Genomic DNA, 9,326 nt, shown 5'->3' with positions numbered 1-9,326 from the left:
CAAATTACCAAATATAAATTAAATAAATAAATAAATAAATAAAAATAAGTGTTAATTTTATGGTATAAATTAGAAATAACTATGTTTCCCCCAAACATAGTTATTTTCCCCCAATCTGTGTAGGAACTAGAAAGATTTAATGTTGCATACATTTGCATAAACTTCAAAGGGATTTGTTAGTATTTACATTTTTTCTATAAGATTATTATTAAAATTCTAAGTCATTTAATAAGTGTTGGGCTGGGGAGATAGCTCAGTGGAATAAGGGCTTGCCTGGCAAGCGTATGGTCCTGCGTTCAATCTCCAGTACTGCAAAAAAAAAAAAAAAAATCTTTCTAGAACTGCCATTGTCATGAAAATCCTGATCCCACTTAGAGACCTCACCACAGCCATCTTTCATTTCCAGATTTAAAATTATTTTTCTGATTTTATTGGTTTTGAATTGAACCAGGCCCTTAAGAATGCTGGGGCACCACCACTGAGCCATGTCCTCAGCCTTACTTTATTGTATTTTTGTACAATAAAGTACAAAAATTTTAGGTACACATATTGATAATTGATTTTAACCTGTACACAATAAATCCTGCTTTCTGTTTATCTCATACCCCTCCCCTCTCTGCACTCCCTGTTTCCCTCCTTACTTGGAAAAGCTTTGTTTCTCTGTTTTATGTATTTGGTACAGGGTCTAACTAGCAGCTTGGACTCAAAGTGATCCACCTGTCTCAGCCTCCCCAGTGCTGGGATTATAGGCTCATGCCACCATGCCAGGTCTCAGTGGCCAGCTCAGCTCACCTGGGGGTGGGGCCTGCACAGCCTGTGGTGCCAAGGATCGAACCCCTGTCTCTGTGCTTGCCTCAGCAAGTGCTTAGTCTGTTGAGCTATCTCACTGGCCCAAGCTTTGTTTTTTGTACTTCCTTTCCACCATCTCTCCCTTGTACCCCTTCCACGAGTATGTTCTCAAGGTCAATCCACTGAGTTCAAAATATCTCAAACCTATCCTTTTTATGGCACAGTAGTACTCCACTGTATAAAATACCACATCTTTATCCATTATGGGTTGAAGAGCATTTGTACTGTTTCCAAAATTCTATATCACAACCTGGTTCATCCTGTAAACACAGGATTTCGTATAGACCTGTGACATTATGTGTTTAATTCTTTTGAGAAGATATCAACCAGGCGAATAGTTGGATCAAATAGAAACTCATGTTACAGAGTTTTGAAGACTCTCCATGTTAATTTCCACAGAGGTTTTATCATTCTACACTCCCACCAGTGGTGTAGAATGGTTTCATTTTTCTGACAGCTCTTCCAGCACTCACTGGCTGATTTTTTTTTTTTTTTTTTTTTTTTTTTTTGGTGGAACCGGGAATTGAATTCAGGCCCTTTCGCTTGCAAGGCAAGTGCTTATTCTACTGAGCCATCTCCCCGGCCCCTTGGCTAATTTTTTGACAATGGCTACTTTCAAGTATGAATCTCAGTGTTGCTTTAAATTGCATGCCTCAAGTGACCAGTGATGGTGACACTTGTCCATGTATTGATTTGCTATTTCTAGTGTTTCATCTGAGAAGCATTTGATTATTTCAAATGCCTACTTTTTGATTAGGCCTGTAAATTTAGGGGTGGGATCTGATTTTTGTGAGTTCTTTATACTAGACTTTAGGCTTCTGTCTGAGGAAAACCTGGCAGGAAATATTTTCCTCCCCATGGGTTGACTCTTCACACTGTTAGTGGTTTATCTTGCTGAGCGAATGCATTTTATTTTATTTTTATTTATTTATTTTTTTGTGGAACCGGGGATTGAACTCAGGCCCGTGCACTTGCCAGGGAAGCGCTTATTCCACTGAGCCATCTCCCCAGCCCCTAGACACACATATTAGTATTCACTCTCTTCAAGGAATTTCCACAGAATGAGTCTAGAAGAAATATTTTTTTAAATTTCTTTCTTTCTTTCTCTCTCTCTTTTTTTTTTTTTGTGGCTGGCTCAGTCCACCCTGGGGGTGGGACTGGCATAGCATGTGGTGCTGGGGATTGAACTTCAGTCCCTGTGCCCTTGTTTAAGCTTGCCTAAGCAGGTGCTTTAGACTGCTGAGCTATCTTGCCTGCCCCAAGAAGAAATATTCTTGACCAAATCAACAGATAAGATGTCTGTCAAAATAAGCAGGAGAGAAAAATGTTAAGAAAAGGTTGTTGGGTGTGGTGATGCACTCCTGTAATCCCAGCACTCAGGAAGCAGAGGCAGGAGCATCACTGGGAGTTCGAGACCAGCATGAGCTACAAAGTAAGTTTAAGACTAGCCTGAACTACATAGTGAGACCTTGTCTCAAAAACACAAAACGAAAGAAAGGAAAGGTAAGTATTATTTTTAAGTATAATAAACTTTCATGAAGCAAAGGAGTACTGTATAGTTTTTTTGGTTTTGTATTTTAGTAAGGATCTACAGGGTGTTCAGGGTCTCACTATTAGAGCAGACTCATAGTGATCCTTCTGCATTCAGCCTCCCAAGAGCTGGGATTACAAGCATATGCCACCACACCCAATAACAGTTGTCCTCTCAACACATCTTGGGGGCAGGGCCAGCAGGGCATCCAGGGGACCGAACCCCGGCCTCTGCCTCTGTCTAAGCAGGCACCTTAGAGTACTTTATAGTTTGAAGGATGAGCATTTTCAAAGACAGTAAAGAATTCAAGAGACTTCTGTGAGGGAAAACTATTTAATTTGACATAAATCACAAGCAATCAGTATAGGCAGACATTGAGAATTGCTGGAAGTGTGATAGAAAATCAGAGTCTATACAGGGGTAAGTCAGTTTCTTTAGGAAATTGATAAAGAATTAGGATTTTCCAAATGGAAGCCAAGATGTTAGATCAGACATTGGTGAAGAAGGGACAAAGGCTTACTTGCATGTGTTAAGTGTGAGTAGGTGGAGTTAGGGAGTCCAAGCTATCCGCACACTCCATCTTACACGGATGAGGGACTCAACCTTTGGGGGATGTTTTCCAGGTTGGCCAGAGTGCTTGGCCTGGAGGGATTCTTCTGCATCCGCCAAACTGAAAGGAACAAGCTGGAGATTGTACAACTCAGTATGAATGTGTTTCTAGATTTCACACAAGTAGAATGACCAATAGTGCTATAAGAATAGCAGGAGGTAAGGATGGAAAATGTATGGAGAATAAAATGGAATAGGTATTCTGTCTCATTCTGAGTGTAGAGAGCCCTTCTTTGTCCTCATATTGATCCAGGAAGTTTATATTTGTAATCCCATGGATAAATTATTGGAATCCCATCAAGTTAATTGCAATCTACCACTTCTAGTGCAACCCGTGGCAAGAATAAAGACACTGAGGCATAGTTATAGTTATGGGGAGCCGAGGGTCCTAAGACCAGCTATGGTGATAGCTATCTAGCACAAAGGCCTCACCCCAGCACCAAACCCAGGTTTGAAGGGGGAGTGGTTTGAGGATGAATGACTGAGAATTACAGGAAGTAGATGAGTACTGTGAGCCGGGCTGGGTAAGGGGCCTGTGTGTACCTCTGCAATATGCAGGAAAAGTAATTTGCATTATATTATTGAGATAGTGTTTATTTTTGGGGGTCTGGTGCTTCAGCTCTGATGTGTAATCTTTCAAGCCCCAGGAAGTCATAGTCTCTGTCTCAAGGCTCCATCCCAGCCGACAGCATGGAGCACTGGCTTTTCATCCTGTCTCAACCTGGCTCATATGAAAGAGCAGCAGGTGTAGGTTATCAGGGAAACATGCCTGCAGCCTTCAAAGACTACCGCCAGCACCTCAACTAGACCAACTTGCATTGCTTAAAGGCAGTTGAAGGGAAAAGGCAAATCCCTAGCCAGCTCTTCCTATCAATCATGGAAGTAGGGTCAGGCACAGCCAAAATGGAGACACCTTCTCTTTTAAGGAGAGTTGCCCAGGTGGTCCTCCACATGGAGGTGCTGGAAATGTTTTAAAATCACTGAGTTATGATGTTTGCACAGCGCTTATCAAAGTGAAACTTAATAAGCAAATGTATACAGTCAGAGCACATGTTGCATTTCACAGCCCCACAGGGATGCTTCCTTCACCTCCAGGGTGCCCACAGATGTCAGTCAGAGTCCTGTTCCTTACAGAGAAGGTGGATGGACCAGAGTTTCCTCAAATGTGGGCATTCACCATTGAAGATTCCTGAAATTTGACATTTGAGGAGCAACTAAAGTGAAGCAAAGGCCGGGGAGATAGCTCAGTGGAATAAGTGCTTCCCTGGCAAGCACAAGGGCCTGAGTTCAATCCCTGGTTCCGCCAAAAAATATTAAAATAAATAAATAATAAATAAAGTGAAGCAAAGCTCTCAGAGGGAAAAGACGAAAATAAAAGGAAAAGGTATATGAGGGAAGCATTCCTTTCATGGTGTGTGTCTAATGTCCCTCCAAAGCTTCATACAGTCATAGGGTGGGCTTCTAGAGTTGGTGATTAATTCGTGATCCAATGCTGGGCTCAGGGTTGGGAGTACTACATGAGTGTTACACCTGCCCTGGGGCAGATAGCCTGAATGCACTATAAGGAAGTGAGGCTTGCTAGCTGCTGCAGCTGCTGCGCCTCCCTTTGCTTTTTGCTGTCTTCTGCTGCCATGAACTGCTGCCCTCTGCCATGTGCCACTCTGCCTCGGAGCCAGCAGAGTAAGGACTGAAACCTCCACAAACTGTGAGCTAAATAAAGCTTTCCTTCCTTCATTTTATATGTGGGGTATTTATTCATCTGCTGGAGCTGGAGCTATGCATTTTATATGTGGGGTATTTTGTCCCAGCAAAGACAGAAGAGTAACTGTGACAATTACAAATATCAGAGAAGCTCACACAGTTCCATAGTCATGGCCCAGAAATGACTACAGGCCTCTGAACACAATAAGCTACAAATCGGGACTGGTGAGATGGCTCAGTGGTCTAAAGCACCTACTTAGAACAAGCTTAGCAAAGCAAAAGGGATTACAGTTCAATCCCCAGCACCACATGCCAGCCAGCCCTGCCCCCTGGTGGGCTGAGCTGGCCACACACACACACACACACACACACACACATAAATAAATAAATTTTTAAAAAAATTCTGTAAAAAAGAAACTTTAAAAAAAAAATAATAAGCTACAAATCGGAGTTCGTGAAAGGTCTATATTGACCCTTCCTCTTTAAGGAAAATCAGAGAAAGGCTTTGCTGAAATCAATAGTGTTATCCATAAGACCTGTCCTGGAATTTTTACAAACACCCAGAAGCCAGTGAGGCAGCACCACGTCACCCTCCCAGTAACGCTGGCCCATGTGAAGGCTTCAGTGCCCCACGGAACAAAAATGTCCACTGTCTCGGGCTCTGCAGGCTCGCCCTGATGGTCATCTCCAAACGTCACCCTCCTGTCTTCCTCAGAAAGGTCTGTCTTTTATTTTTATTTTTATTTTTTTAAATAGCTCAAAAGCTTTATTCATCTGCTGGAGCTGGAGCTATGCAAACTGATGGAACCTCTCACTTCAGTGTGCTGCCATCCCAGGCTTCAGCCAATTCCCTCTCAATCCATTTCAGTTCATCCTGCCTCTTCTCTGCAGCTACCCTCCTCTCTTCCTCTGCCCGAGGCTTTAGTAACTGTAGCGCTTGGCTCTGTAGGCAGTGTCGACAACCAGGGCGAAATAGCAGCCGAGCTTGAAGAGCAGAGAGACCTGTACTGGCGGCACTCTCTTGTCCCTGTCCTTAGAGCCTGAAGCACAGCTGAGGTGAAGGAGCACGCAGGGAGGCCAACCTGCATGCCTTTGTATCGCACCATTATTCCCTGCAATAGTGGCAAAATTCTATAATCAAATGGGATTTCTACGTCCTGTTTCAAAAAGACATGATTAAAAAAAAAATTGGGGGGGTATGGGTTTTTTTTTTTTTTTTTTTGGTTTACATAACTGTAAACCCAATCACGTTATTCCGTATTGCAGAAAATGGTAGGCTAAGGTATTTTTTTCACAGAATCTCAATAAAATCACAGGGAATAAAACACAAATAGCATCCCATAATCATCAAATACATTGTGTGTTTCTCAAGTGATGAGTTCCCTGAAATGGCAAGAAAGAGGAAACAGCCATTTTTGCAGCCAATGTTATCTGTTATTCTCTCAAAGAATAGCGGACAGGGTCTCCTACTGGAGCCAAAATGTTAGATGCATTTGGGCTAGGTGTACTTATACATAATTTTATGTTTTCTGCTCTCCTAAACTGGAGTGCTCACATAATGATACAATTTCTGAAATCTGAAAAAAAAAAATTTCTGAAATCTGGTTCCTAATTTCTAACTAATTTTAAGGTCAGAAGTCTCAGTCTCTTTGCTTCACATTTCGCTGCTGAGGCTTGTGCTGCTGCCGCCCCCTGCACCCCCCCCCCAAGCGGCTGGCGCTGAGTCACCAGAACTCCAACCTGGGTTCTGTTCCCTGGGCGAGCCTGCCAAATCTGTCACATTTATTTCCTCCTGAGACACATCAGTCATGGAGGCAAAGGCCACGCTGGGTCAGGAACGCTCTCATCTTGAAATCTTCAAATTAGTGGCATTTCTGAAGATATCATTTCCAAATAAGGTCACATGCAAGGTGGTGTTAGGACTTGCATATATATATATTCAACATAGGATACCCTATGATGAAATGAAATTAAATAGGATTAAAACTCAAATGAGGGGGCTGGGGAGATGGCTCAGTAGGATAAGCGCTTGACTGGCAAACGCAAGAATCTGAGTTCAATCCCCCGTTCCACCAAAAACAAACAAACAAAAACAACAACAACAAAACAAACAAACAAACAAAAAAAAAAAAACCCCAAAACCCTCAAATGAGGGGCCAGGGAGATAGCGCAGTAGAATAAGTGTTTCCCTGGCAAGTGCAAGGGCCTGAGTTCAATCCCTGATTCCGGCACAAACAAACCAAACCAACCAAACAAACAAACAAAAACTCAAATGATTCCTTTATTGTTAACAAGAAGAGGAGGCTGGTCTGGCATTGTCCTCTGGGCCGGGCAGGCCTGGGGCAGGTACAGCGATCATTGCTCTGGGACCAGGCCTGGCCAGGTGCGCCCCGCCCCTCCCCCCAGCGGCATAAGGACATCTGCATGGCAGGTGCAGGGGTCCCCCTTGGCGAACAGCGCAGCCCTGCCGGAAGCTGCCGCTCATGCTGTTGTTGTCCACTTCCTGCCAAGTCTTGGGCCAGAGCTCTGCCAGCTGTCTGAGGACTTGTCCCCACCTGTCGTCAGGTTCCAGGGACCCAAAGCCTCCAGATGGTCTGGGACCTGTAGCGCTGGCCTCGGGGCGTGGGCTGGTGCCTTTTGTGCCACGGCCTCCTCCAGCCACCTTTGATTGAGAATGGGAGAGCAGAGGATGTAGCTCAGTGGCACAGCGCCTGCCTGGCAAGCAAGGTCCTGAGTTCGATTCCGAGATCTAAATAAATAAATAACTGCCCAGAGAGTGGGGTCTGCAGTGTGCGTCCTCGCGGTGATTTGGGGCCAATATCAGGAAAACTAGGAAAAGCCTAGCAGACCTTTGGTGCGGGCCACACGGAGGGTGCAGAGGACAGGCGGAGCGGTCGCGCTGCAGTCGGGAGGAAGCTGTGCTTGCCTGGGGCCGGGGGCCTCCCGGAGCCGGCCTTGCTCTCCCCGCAGGGCAGGGGAGGGGACGCGGGAAGCTCCGCCCCTCACCCTGCAGGCCAAGTTCTTCCTCTGCGGAGCTGATGAAAGGACCGATGCTGGCCTCAGACTCCTGGAGCAGCGGCCCGGCTGCCTCTGCGGGCCTTCCTCCAGCTGAGCGCTTTCTGGGCAGCTCGGGAGTCCAGGAAAGTGCGTCTGGCCTGCGGGGCTCGCGCAGAGGCGCCCGGACTCCAGGGCTACAGCCTTCCCCTCCCGTCGCGATCCGTCGGGTTGGTCAGGCGACTCTGGCAGACGCTGAAGTTCCCTCCTCCAGCTCCAGCCTGGAACCGCTTTTGTTCTTTCTGCATCGTTGAGAACATCGCCGAAGGCGCCAACAGCAGGTCCACAGGGACCTCGGAGCAGATGCAGAGCGCGGGGCGGCCGGGGCAGCTGGGGTGGCGGAGTTTCCCCGGGGGCGGCTTTGACACCTTAGTCCCCCAGGAGAGGGGCGCAGGAGCAGCGGGTCGTGGTCGCCCCTGCACCGCTGAGGAACCCACGATCTGGATGCCCAGACTGTGGGCAGGAGGTGCTTCGCGTCGGTGCGGCAGGGACAGCGCTCCCTGGCTGGACTCCACTCGAGGAATCGCACGACGTCCAAAACACAAAGAGCGAGCGGGGTGTATAGAAATCGAATGGCAAGCGTAAAGAACAGTACTGAGAGACTGGACCCGAGAAAGTTGAAAGCAAAACAGCGTTGCAAAAGAACATCCGAAGAGCGGTAGAGAAGCTGTGAGCCATGCTTGCAGTTATTTGAAATGGGCCTTGTTTTCAAAGTACCGAAAATGTGGCCTCCTGGAGTGTCTGTTCTCAAGCCTGCTCATTCAATGTTTTGATAATTGTACTATTTATTTATTCTTTTGCAGAACTGAGGATTGAACTCAGGCCCTTGCGCTTGCCAGGCAAACGTTTATTCTACTGAGCTATCTCCCCAGCCCGTTATGTATTTATTTATTTATTTGTTGTATTTTAGGGAAGTTGTTACAGGGTGTTCAGGAGCTCACTATCAGATCAGACTTGTAGTGATCTGCCTGTTTACAGCCTCCCTAGAGCTGGGATTACAGGCACCACCACACCCAGTCTCAATTGTCCTCTCAACATGCCCCGGAGGTGCAGCCAGCACAGAGATCTGACCCCCCCCAAGCACTGCCCCTCCCCACTTGCACGCTTTAAGCTGCTGAGCTATTTGGCCGGCCCTTTACATTTTAAATGCCTGTGGCACTGAAGATATTTTCAAGTTTTGTTCTTCCTTTTATCTTGAACGTTGCAATTAACAGCACAGCATGAAATCTCACTTTTGTCAGCTGTAACAGATTTAGGCCCTTGTCAAAGGACAGCTTTTAAAGGGGGTTATAAACAAAACAACTGATTTCTTTTTTCCACTTTACCAGTCAGTGTGACCCATCTACTTTGGGTCCAGTTTTACAAGGTAGACTATTAAGCAGTGAAAAATCTAACCTACTATTGTACCCTCGTAATCTCAGGAAGCAAACCTGCCCCGGAACAGCAATCATCCATGGCAGAGGAAGAGAGGGTAGATTTTGGGCAGCCCATTTCCTGCATCTTCAGAGTCAGGCATTTCTGCTCTCAGGAGAGGTAAGCATGATTGAATGTGTGCAGTTTTCGACCTCTTGGCCTATGGAAG

The 9,326-nt window shown here is 45.9% G+C and overlaps 1 pseudogene; it reads right to left on the bottom strand.

The window, feature by feature from the left end:
* Positions 1 to 5,501: 5,501 nt before the first annotated feature.
* LOC111812846 lies at positions 5,502 to 8,004 on the bottom strand (annotated as a pseudogene).
* Between the last annotated feature and the right edge of the window lie 1,322 nt (positions 8,005 to 9,326).

This window comes from Octodon degus, unplaced genomic scaffold, assembly GCF_000260255.1.
Source record: "Octodon degus isolate 3935 unplaced genomic scaffold, OctDeg1.0 scaffold00146, whole genome shotgun sequence".
In the NCBI taxonomy this organism is placed as follows: Eukaryota; Metazoa; Chordata; class Mammalia; order Rodentia; family Octodontidae; genus Octodon; species Octodon degus.
This window is presented reverse-complemented; position numbering and strand designations above follow the sequence as displayed.